General features: G+C 38.4%; 1 protein-coding gene across 4 annotated transcripts in view; it reads left to right on the top strand.

Annotated features, from left to right (window-relative positions):
* Window positions 1–13,046, top strand: part of LOC139477738 (cholecystokinin receptor type A-like) — a 118,611-nt gene that overhangs the window by 38,229 nt on the left and 67,336 nt on the right. For 3 of the 4 annotated variants that reach the window (XM_071260139.1, XM_071260140.1, XM_071260141.1), the window contains exon 2: window positions 3,474–3,574. The gene's annotated coding sequence lies outside the window, so the exon portion shown is untranslated. The remainder of the gene's footprint in view (window positions 1–3,473; window positions 3,575–13,046) is intronic. The other variant, XM_071260138.1, reaches the window with a different exon arrangement.

Here is a 13,046-nt window from a genome sequence, read left to right on the forward strand (position 1 = left end):
GTCTTACTTTTATACATGATTTATATTACGCTAGTTCTTCTTATAATAAGGGGGCACGGATGGCCCAGTTGTCTAAGGCGCCGCGATTCGCTGTGCAGAGTTGCGTCCCGTGGGCACGCCAGAAACCTATGATTGTGGGTTCGAATCCCGGTTCGCCCCAATTATGTTTCTAGGTTTGTCAGCACCAAACTGACTGCTCGTAGGTTTCACCGAAGTGGTAAACGTCTTAGACATGCATCACTTCGGGCTTTCCTCCCACATTTGGATGACACGCCGTGGAATACTGTTAAAAGCGGCGTTAAACCCAACTCATTCACTCACTCTTCTTATAATATAATGTCCTCGTTATAATCGCGCTTTTATTGCTTGTTCTTCAACAAATGACAACATGGTACAACATAATGCTGATAACATTACTGCCGCTTGTTCTGGTGTCAACGCTTTCTGATAGTTTTCTTCTGGTCTAACCCTCACCAAAAAAATTGATAATTCGATCGTCTAATTCAATAGTTCCGGAAATTCGAAACGGCAACGCCAGACAAAAATTAGTCTCGAATATCTGGCGAAACAAACTCCTAAGAGCTAAAAAAAAGAGGCAAAATAGTGATGATGTGAGTGCGATACCAGTATCTTTGAATTGATCACTGAATATTAGTGATGACACTGTTACACGTGACAATATTATGTGTGGTAGCAGGGTGAAACGAGAAGGTTGATGGAATTAAAAAGCGTACTGAATTAACTGATGCTATCCGACCATGCACAGCTGAGCGGAAAGGTTAATGTTTATTATTTCCACATTATCTGACCTAATTACAAACGACGGGAAACTGATACTAATAATGCGTTGTTTAGTTCGGTTCCGTGACGGAGTTCTACCAGTCGTTGCTTCGAAATACATTCACCAATTTATAGGTCAAGGTTCAAGTCTATTGCTCCTATTTTCACCGAGAGAATCTAATACCTCGTATCTGAGGGATTGGATATGTCAATAATAATTTAGTGGCCCTGTGGGACACATTAACAATGTCTACGTATTCATTAAGTACACATGACACACTGTACATTCAGATATATCTTGCAGCAGAATTGACATGTTCCCTAAAACTATTAAAAATACACGCTTTTGCAGAGATCTTACAGATGACGAATTGCAATAACCATAAATCCTTTAATCGGGATTATGAATTCTGGTTATGAGGATTAATCACGAGAGTGACATCTGGTAGGATGTTTCAGCAGGAAACATGATAAACGAGGAGTTGGTTTTATCATTGATTCCATAAGTCCATCACAACGCGACAATTGTCAACATGATTTCCTTGTAATTTCGCAACAAGACATCTGGTAGGATGTTTCAGCAGGATGGGTATTGATGAGTGAGTGAGGGAGTATGTTTTTTACGCCGCTTTTAGCAATATCCCAGCAGTATCACGGCGGGGGACACCAGAAATGGGCTTCACACATTTTACCCATGTCGGGAATCGAAACCGGGACTTCGGCGTGACGAGCGAACGCATTAACCACTAGGCTACCCGACCGCCCCCGTGATAAACGAGGAGTTGGTATTATCATTGATTCTATAGTCCATCATAAAGCGACAATTGTCAAAATGATATCCTCATAACGATATTTTTTATCAGAATGGTGTTGTGGTGAGTGATTTATCAGGTAGATGTATATAATCCTCATTTGTCAGTTAGCATACACAGTCAACTCATTCGTATGTAGGTGTGGTAAAACAGTTTGTTCACTCGAATGAAAATACGAGGCGACTAACTGGATCGGGTGGTCAGGCTTGCTGACTTGGTTGATGCATGTCATCGTATCCCAACTTCGTAGATCGATGCTTATGATGTCAGTCACTGGAGTTTCTCTTTCAGACTCGATTACTTACAGACCGCCGTCATATGGCTGACATATTACTGACTCTGGCGTTAAAAATCAAATAAACAAACCAAAATTTGAATGACAAACGACAGATCGAACATCGGATGAAACGAACTCTTTCTTTGCACACTGTTTTCCTTAAATCAGAACTTTGATGTATACATGAATTATCAACGATTTCAAATTGAAATATCATGTTCATGTATCGGTTTTCATTGTAATATCGTTTTCCAACATGGTTGGATATTGTTCCAACAATTGTGAATATATAACGAACTTAGTTTAATGCTATTCAATTTGATCCACCGTCGACAATAATTCAGGATCATATAACAATGGATGCGACGGTTTTCACTACAGTATCTGCGGACAATCACTGACGGGAAAGCAGTATCGTTTTTAATACCGTTAAATGAATAATAAACATGCATTCGTTTCGGGGAGTCTAAATGAACGTGTATATCAAGTAAAGTCTATTGGAAAAGCCTGTGTTTTGACACTCGTTGCAATACCGCGTAAACTACGATTATATCTACACTAAGTCATAAAACAAATGTTCCCATGAGTTAATAAAAACTTCAAACTCCGACGTATATAAACTTATCATTCCCAAATCAATTTGGACATTAATCCGTGTCCCCACCATCTCAGATGGTCCGTACATTATTCATTGTCGAACGGAGGGATTTCACCAGGGATTTGAAGGATTTCGCAGCTCAGATAGGAAAATTGCTCTTCGGCTCGAAAACAAAACAGACTAAGTAAAGGATTTGTGACTCATAGCAGTGGAATTATAGGATATTGTTCCACTTATGGAATACATGTTCTAAATAATACCAGAAGGCACCATGAAGAAATTGGGAAAGGATGTTTCAGCGTGACTGTGTCTGTGACTGTGTTGATATTACCTTGAACATTTCACAAAGTTGTCTCCAGAAGGTCGACACGACCTACGATCGCGAACGACATGTGTTGAAATATGTATGTGATCAGAGTCTGTAGGTATTATTCCGAAACAGACAGTAGGCAAGCTCTGTTGGAAGTTTACTGACGCCTTGGGACTTCTGACTTCTTCCAATTGTTTAACGCCAACGTATAGATCGTTTTTCAACACTCGGAGGGTTTACCATATCGGCCCGTCGAGGATATGCCAGTAATTGCAGAAAGAAATGTGTGTCTTTTTTAGGTAACTCTGATGTAACTGGGAAAGAAACATATTGGAAAAAGTTGAGAGGGATAATAACATAAGTCTATTATTTAGTCTCAAAGTACTAGCCATAGTCTAACTTAATGTGTTGAAAGGCAGCTGCCCCCCTACTCGGTGAGAGCACTTTTCATCGAATGACGAAGCCACTGCTCGGTAAAGAAAGCTGTTTCTTATATTGCCTGTCAATTTGTTGTGGCTCGGCAACAGAGCCAGATGTGTAAATATTGACACCTGTGGTCTATGGTAGGGGTATATTCGCATCCGTGGTAGCCTGTCAAATACTGGCGTCGATGAAATAAGTGATATAGTCATATGCGCTTGACTGATAACAGGCAGATATGGATGAACCTTCTTAATTCCCGTTTCTTTTTGCCAGCAGACGACACCGTTGTCGGACTGGAAGGGCAGCAGCAGACGAGAAGATGTCAACTCTCCTGAAGCAAATGATCCGTTGATTCGAGCAGCTTCGCTTCTTCGGTGAGTAATGGTTGAAAATTTCTTTTGAGAAGTATCTCGCAAACTAACCCAATAAAAAGTAGAGAAATTGAAATCGTTTGTTTGAAGTGATAAACAGAAAATCTATTTATTTTCGGTTTTGTCGCTGACGGTTTGGCCGATTAAGACGTAAAGAAGCGTAATTCTCCTGAGATAATATTAACTTATCGGGGAAAGTCTTGATGCTCTTTTACTTTCAAATGATAAAGGCACCAAATGAAACATAACTTTAAGAAGTGAATTTATAACATTGCTGGGAGGAACATAAAGAACAAGGTGAAATACGGTTTGGTTCACTTCATTTGAAAACAGTCAGTCCTAGAATACAATGGATGCCATGTCAAAGAGATGCAACTTTTTGTATCTGTTCTCTTATTTCTTACGATCAGTATACGTATGCATCATAAATTCAAAATTTAGTTTCTTGTTATATGCATAAATGCATCTATGACGACAATACCTGCAATTACACGTGAATAGTCTAATCAATGTGCTTAAACCAGGTCGTCCTCTCTGTTCTGTGGAATTTCCATTTCCTTTAAGCATCTCAACAATGGGTCATAAGGCCTTCTCAGTTGCAGCCCTAACCTCGGGAACAATGTTTCTCCGTCAGTCAGGACAGTCTCATATTAATCACCGTTCAAGACACTATTGAAAACCCACCTCTTCCGTAAAGCACGCGACAAATGACTGATCTTTTTAGAACCCCCGACCTTCCCCTCTCCGGGCAGGCGCTCTACCATTAGACCACGGAAGCGGTCCGCCACAATAGAAGTTAATGAAACCATAACATAGGCTTGATGTTAAAACGTGTCCCAAATACGTCACAATGGAAGTCTATGATACAAAATATATTGATAAAACGTATCTCCTAATACAAAAACATAATTGTGTGTTGGTTCTTTTACTCAAACTCTACACTCAAGCCGTTTGTGAAGAGCCCGCTCGAGCCCCATGGCAAAAGTGACCTTCCTTCATCCTTCATCCTTCATCCTTCATCCTTATTGTTCCATACCGTAAAGCTGGCCTACATTAAACATTTTAAAACCTGTCCGCAATATCATTGTATCATACTTAACATTCGGAATTGTAAGCTCACTGCCGCCTTTGTTGATTCTGTTTAATTTAACCGACTTCCCCTAAAGACGATCTATTTTGTGCCCAAATGTGAAGCTAAATGCTTACTCTACCATTAAAGCTAATACAAGTGGTATTTATATTTATAATCTATATACCACCATCCTTGAAAATCCCTGTTGTTACCAGCCTCCGCTTCGATCAATATACTCTTTGCGTAAAAGAATACTTTTTATGAGTGTAATTGAAGTACTTGTAAACAGAGCTGTAAACAGGCGGTGGCAGTACATTTTGCTTCCGACCTTCTGTCCCATTTCCAAAGTAACATTATCAGCAAAATGTGACCTGATTTATTGCATCTGTGGGCTGAAAATGTAATCTGGTTTTCTTAATTGTACAACCAATTCTCTCACATGATGCACCCACCTTACATAGGAATCGATGCCAACTAGCTTAAGGACTTCTGTGTAATCAAGAAAGTAGATGCTTGTGGTTGTACACTGACTGAAGTCAGAATGGGCGAAACTACAGGGCGCATCGTGATCACGGGATAACAGGCTTCCTGGAGGAGAAAGATATGGTCATAATATGTAAATTCAAAACGTATTATGCATTGAACGTAAATTCAATACGTCAACGCTACAGAATAATCTGTCTCGAATATCTCCTGAAACAGATTCCATAGGGCGTAAAAAACAATACATTGATGAAAATGTTACGAATGGATCGCTTGTTACGACGGAAGAAGAAATCTAGTTCATTGTCCAAATCACATACATGCATGAGCACTATTGTTCCTTAATCCACACTTTGATGATTGTCGACATGGTAAGAAAGAACTCGGCATGGATAAAAAGAAAGGTTATCACACAGGGTAAGAGGAAATATAAAATACAAAAGCCTGAGAATAAACTGCCTCGATTATCCTCCGAAACAGATTTCACTGGGCGAAAAACACAAACTAGCGGTGGAAACCAAATAAATGGCTCACCAAAAGCAGTCATGACACAAGGTAGTCGCGAAAGGGGTAAGCATGTCGACAAAATGTAGCCGTGCCATATATCGTAAACAGTAAATATTCGCTCGTCACGCCGAATACGTTGGTTTGATACCCAACGTGAAAACAATGCGTGTCCCTCGCCGTGATATTGCGAACCATCCACCTTCCGCTCTCCGGGCAGACGCCCTCTCCACCACAAACATGGAGGTAATTGTGATCCATGAGCATTCTTTAACTAACTTATCTTGAACCTTTAATAAGGTATTTATTAAAAGTACATTTTCCCTTCAAGGCATATCTCACTGTCACTCTTTCTGACTATGTTCTATATAACTTATAAACTCAGGGAGTTAAACACAGACTCTCAAGCAAATCCAGCCATTGGTGACTACATTTCAAACCTTTTGAGATACGATCATGCTCGTCCTACGACGACCTCGAAGGGCGTCATAGGATTCTTGCTAAAAAGGTTATTTGATCAGGATTACGATCTTCAAGGCCTTAGATAAACCTAAAAGAGGACACATGGCGGACATTTCCAAAATTGACGCATCAGTGTCCAAAAAATATGTCTGATGCAATTCCTTATTTTGACTTATACCATTGTGCAGTTTCTGAACACAGGAACTAGACTCTTCCAGAAGAATAGTCTTCATTATCGTAACAAGGACAACAAGTCAGCACTGAAACATAATAGAACTGAACATCAAAAGGTGCACGATATATAATGTATCAATTGAAACTTTCTGTTCTACTATTGCTATGGCATCCAAGAAGACCCGTCCCCAGGCGAAAAACACTTTTAAATCCCAAACAAGAAAGGGATCAAGCACGAAAATCAATTTGAGTACAGCATTCATCAAGTGAAAGTGGGGTGTAGGTAAGTGCTACATGTGTGTTTAAGTAGTGTTAAGATACTAATAACATTGGACGGGAGTTGAGTACGTGTACTTACAACGCTATTTGTGAATTATTTGACAAATATCTGAGGGGAGGTGGGACGAGACAATTTATTGTATACTGATAAAAGCGTGAAACCTTTCGATCAGTGTGCAAACGTGTGTTTTTTTCCTCCTAGATCCCTGTGGTGTCTTCAACCCAAACTGATTGTGAGACGCTGTAAGGTTAACATTCTCACCCTACCATTACCCAATACATCGCATCCTACCGGGTACCCATTCACTACTTAATAAACAGAGGCATATTTAGAACAAAGTCACCTGCCAAAAGAGACACCACATGTGCTTCAGTGTGGGGCAGGGCCGAATCCCTACAAAACTCTCAGAAGTCGAGCTGTCGAACATGGGCACAAAAGGTGGTTGTCAAAGAAGCAATCCTACAATTATGATTGAAAATATCTTACGTACAAGTATCCATTAGAAGGGAAATTATGTAACTGTTCGTCATTTTGCATTGTCTACTTTCATCAGAAACATTGTAACAAGTAGCCTCAGTATCTAGATACGCATGTGTCCTTTCAACTTGAATTTCCAAAAGAAGAAATATTCCTGTCATGTCAAGGATAACACTGAACGGTCAGTGCGTTATCCTCTAAAAATATGTGCTTACAATAGCGTTTATATGTACAACAGATACATCGTCGTTGAAATCTGTCTTTCGAATCATCAACTTGGTAATACTATCTTTTATTGATATACTAACCGTGAAAGAAGAGAACAGCAAAATCTTTTATTCCCAAAAGTTTCAAGTCTTCTGACGAAAAGCGACAAAACCTGTTCAATAATCAAAAAAGAATATATGATGGAAGCAGGGCCCATGGTAGGAATCCGTCTAATCATAAGCATGTGTTTATGAATCACTATCAACTAGTGATGGAACCAGGTGTTCGCGAAAATGCGCACGTATCCTGCAGCTATAGTTTAACACCACGTGTTAGCAATATTCCAGCTGTGTGACAGCTGCCTGTAATACCTCCTTGATACCGACCACTCGATCAAGCCAGTCACCTCTCGACAAACAATAGTGAGGTACAATTCATAGTCCCATTGGAGAAAAAGAAATCTGACGATAATAGGGAAAATTACAGTCATAAAAACTTTGAAATGGCAAAATTAGTTCGTATATTTTCGACACTACCTAACCCTCCTGAGGACCTTGTCTTGTCACTTGACAAAATATTTTACAATTTTATCTGGAATAATAAAAAAATCAAAAGGAGCACTTTGACAAGAAATATGAGGAAGGTGGATTACGCATGATTAACATTAGAGCCTTTATTGACGCACTAAAACTCTCTTCACTCTCTTAGCATATATATAGTAACCCTTGTAATATCCCAATTAAAGATATACTTTCTTTGGGTGCTAATGTTGACAAGCAATCTTTTGTTAAAAACCCATACTGGAAAGATATATTGAAAGCTTGGAACAACTTTTGTAAAAAGAATATTATTAACGTTGATAATATAGAAGATATTTTGTCCCAACCATTATGGCTTAACCACAACTTCAAACAAGCAACATACTACATAAAGCAATGGGCTAATAGTGGAATTTACTCAATTAAAGATATATGCAATGAAAACGGACTGATGTCATTTGAAGAACTGAAACTAAAATATCCGATAAAAGGTACAATATTAGACTATAGATATGTAATCTTCAATATACCAGAATCATGGAAAATAACAATCAAGAAAACTAGAAAAATTATTTTACAGAATTTGTATATAAACAGTTGCTTAAGTGATCCGACGAAGCCTGTAAAAGGCGATATATTTTTAAAATTGTTGAAAAACATATATTCAATCGAGAAATGTATTGCTATAAAAAAGGATGACAAAAGTAACAACAACAAAAAATGGTTACCTTTATTCTCAGCATTTGTTTCATAGCTCTCTGTTGATACATGATATGTTTGAATCTGACTGTGTGTTGCAACCGTTTTGGTTTGAAATAGGACGATGTTTGTTTCCAACCCTTTTATTTTCTAAAAATAGAGTGTATGCAAACCGAAATATGTCTTTGACGGAATACTGTATTAATCTACAACTCTGGGAACAATAAAAACGTTTAAAATAAAAAATAAAAAAGTAGACACAATTTATCGATAACAACTTCTTTAATACCCCTTAATACTGTAATTTAGAGAATTAAGAAGTTGTTATCCATAAATTGTGTCTGCTTTGTCATCCCTCAACTTCTAAGATATGCTATCAAACAAAAACAAACAAACAAACAAACAATCAAAAACAAAAATTCATAGTCCCATCAGCAGTATTTCAACCAAGTGGTGACAGGCAAGCAATATGGTGTCCAGAACATGTTTTAGCATTTGTCCCACAAGTATACAAGACGTCCCCCAGTCACGTTTAAGTCCATGGATTAAGTGCAAACATTTCGAAAGACCATAAAAATGTTTGGCAGCGTTTGCAGTTTTGATATGCTCAATGCATTATAAATGGAATGAAACTTGAAACTAAATGTCTTTCTATGATACAGCTGCTATTTTCCCACCAAATCTTTAATATTCAGAAGAGGAGTTCACTGACGACAGGTGAAAAACTGTCTGATTAGTAGATTTGTCTTTTGTAAATTTCCTGGAATGATGGCTCCGAAATGGAACACATTAGCAAACATATTTTAAGAAAACACTATTTTTCTAGAAATGGAAAGTGCAAAGGTAATATCCAATTCAATTTCTTTGTTTCCGTTTGGTTGTGATTTGGTTGTTGCAGAAAGTATATTTCAAAGCACAGTGGTGGACGTTGCAGAAAGGAATAATTTGTGAAAAGCATTTTTTACAAATTGAACAGATTCACGAGGGATGATGTGGTATAAATCAACCAGAATGCGAATAATGTCCAATAAAGTGAAGACAGTGTCGCAAATGAGTACAATACATGCGTTAATGTCCTCGTCGATCAGCAGTATGACATATATTTTGTAGACATGTCAAAATTACGAGACTTTAGCAATAACAAAAAGTCAGTTTGAAGATCTCATCCTACAATTTATTAATTGTTTTGCTGTTTTAGTGGAAACTACATTATTACAAATATGAGATTGCAAATCACAATCACCACTTCTGCTTGAAAGAGTTGATTCGGTGGCCACATCACCGCGGAAGTTTATACTTAGAAAATAACTTCTTTCTGAATCATTGTCGTGTGGATATTTTGGAAAAAGGACATCGTTTCGGTAACTACATGTACACCATTTGTGTGGCGACAGATGTTGGGAAGAAAACACAATGGAAATCGACATTGACAGTGTATTTCAAGTTTTGAGGATATCAGTGTGTTTGAAACTTATCCGACTGTGAAAAAAAGTCAATACAGGAACCAGGACCCTCGAGTATATATTTGGTATGTTGGAGGGATTTTATCCCAGTTTTTCAGAAGTCCTTCTCTTGGCTGTCCAAAGATTCTCCACAGCTTTCTTGACGTCATTGTTCGAGTCGAAATGGCAACTGACTTGAGCTTGCATCATTTTTGAGAATAGATAGTGCCAGAACTCACTCCTCTCGGAAACATCCCTCTAAAAGCGGTGTAAAACAATACTCACTCCTTCATGAGTATGTAAGATCTAGAGTTACTGCTGAGGTGAGAAGTTTCCGTATTTTATTTTATTTAAACTAACAACTTGAGGAAGTAAATATAACTTATTATCTATGGACAAAAATACATTTTATGTTCATTATTTTATGTTGTAAATAGTATGACCATGGACCCATTATATGTGCATTACACATTAGTCTTTACAAAAAGAGCACTGACGTCATCTGGATATTTTTGACGTATGAGAAACCCACGTAGCAATGTGTTTCTTTAATTTCGTTCGATGAAGCACGTTTGGACAATTATTGGGATCTAAGCCCTCGTGGTGAATAAACTGAATGATCAGTCAGGTTAAGATCATTTCACTGATCAAATAAAATCTTATCCCAAAGGGTTTACATGAAGTGTGGCTGATGATGTCAATATTTTCATCCTTGATCCTGCTGACACTGAAAATGGCAGGCATAGGCACTTACTACAAGATTAGATACAGCGTTTATCAACGACTCCACCATTCGAGTCAGTGTGTGGATGAGTGAGTTTGGCTGACGCCGTTTTGTACATCGGCCATATCAATGACATGTATAACACGGCGTGTTAGATTAATGTTGGGCGTAATAAAATCGACAAAACTCTTTCCATACTAATCATACGAAATCTACGTTGGGGACTTGCTATGGTCATCATTTTGGTCATTGATACGTCAAGTTTGGAAATGTTCTCCACATGTCTACTACAAATCCTTTTGAAAGCTTTGCTGACGTCTTGACTGGTGTTACCGTGATTAAAGAACTTTTGAGCAAGAGTCGTATGCCGCTCTCTGAAATTTCCGTGGAAAGTACCTCACAAGTTGTGAAATGTTATCCCCAAAGGACCTGCTGGAATATTGCTCGGGGAGTTGGACCGATGAAAGTTGAAGTAATTCCTGTTGTCCTACAGTTTTGAAGACAGCCCAAATAAATATATATCCAAGACGTTTGGCGCTTACAAAGAAAAAACAAAGGTCGGTCGCAGCATTCGAACTTACGATCATAGGATTCTGTCATGTCTAAGTGACACAACTATGCACAGCGAATCCCGGCGACTAAGCCAGGATTACTCAGCTGCAAATTAAATTTGGTACACAAGTATGTTAGCCAAGACGTATATGGTTGAAAAGAATCAATATACTACATTCAAGCTGTTGTTGTAGTATAAAACGTTCGTTATTACAGACAATTTAATCCGAGCCCGTGCGATGGGATTTACAAGACGTCACCTACAGACATGTATGAACCGTGCATGTGTTCTGTCGTTTACAAGGCATGAACTTAAACACGTTATACATAGTCAATAATACCTGAACCTCGAAGCTTTATCGCATTCACGGAACGCCACGCTAGGAAAGAAAGAAATGTAATGAAACATGACCTGATTGTTATGGAGAACATTACCATACATTACTGAAAGTCATTCAAAGACACTGTTACAGTGGCGAGACCACATGCCAACATGACAATGTCATGCTGGAACATGACAAAAATAGGCAAGCCTACAAAGATGTACTTCAGAAAGTATAGCCGCAGTGTAATCGAGATTTAACGGGTGATTATGATGAGACACGAGTCTCCATTAATAGCAGTATTGACCGGGGAGTTTTCATCGTGCTATGACAATAGACTTCCGGGTGTCGAATCCGATATTGCTATCGCGATCATAAAGCGTGGCATAGAAATTCTCGTTTAAGCAAATTCGTTTCAGAATGTGGTAAAGGTAATGTTCTAGCTTAATGGTAACCGATGGAAGACCCTTTGTAATCTCGAAGACGTTAGAAACAGGAACGGTATTAATAAGGTAATGTGGTCGCGTTTGGAAACCATGTTTATCATTATAATAACGGTTTAACATAAGACTGAGGTCAGCCGCCAAACAAAACAATTAGGGCAATAATTCACGAAAAGGTACAATGTATGGACGCACTATGAAACTTTATCACAATTACCACTGTAAGAAAAATCACTCTTTCCAAACTTTGATAGAAAATGGAATGAAAGCTTGCTTGTCTGGTATCGGAAAGCAAGCTGTTCGTGTTAAAGTCCATCCTTAATAAGTTAACTTCTTTGATAGGCATTTAAAAGCTGGAGTACTTAGTAAGGATGATAATTTATGGATGAACAACTTCTTTATAACAACTAAGAGAGACCGTTATCAAGCAAGTTAAATACAGGGTATGGTTGACAAGAATATATACAGATATCAGGCAATGTTTATACAATAGAGTAGATATCCGATGTTGATGTGCATACCCCCAGCGTACCATCAACTCATCAAAGACCCGAATTAGCCATAATCCCGTTGTTGTTTATATTACTGGCTTTATTCTTTGTTTATGTCACTGACTTCACCGATGATTGACGTTACTACTCTTGTGTGTACACAACAGGCCTCTCAACTCCAGTATAACTACATCTGATATCTACTCTACTGTATAAACATTTTCTCCTACCTGTATATATTCTTGTCAACCATACTCTGTATATAACTTGTTTGATGGGGCGGCCGGGTAGCCTAGTAGTTAAAGCGTTCGCTCGTCACGCGGAGACCCGGGTTCGATTCCCGACATGGGTACAATGTGTGAAGCCCATTTCTGGTGTACCCCGCCGTGATATTGCTGGAATATTGCTAAAAGCGGCGTAAAACCATACTCACTCCCTTGTTTGTTAACGGTGTTAAAACCTTCGTCGCTTTTAATTGCAATAAAGAAGTTGTTCATCCATAAATTCTTCCCCTTACTTAATAAGTAAAGAATCTGTTTTATGAAATACTAAAATTCGAGTGGTCGGAAAGATTTGGATTGAATTTGTCCAGTGTAACACTAG

Source organism: Haliotis cracherodii, unplaced genomic scaffold (genome assembly GCF_022045235.1).
Source record: "Haliotis cracherodii isolate W230 unplaced genomic scaffold, xgHalCrac1.p SCAF_35, whole genome shotgun sequence".
In the NCBI taxonomy this organism is placed as follows: domain Eukaryota; kingdom Metazoa; phylum Mollusca; class Gastropoda; order Lepetellida; family Haliotidae; genus Haliotis; species Haliotis cracherodii.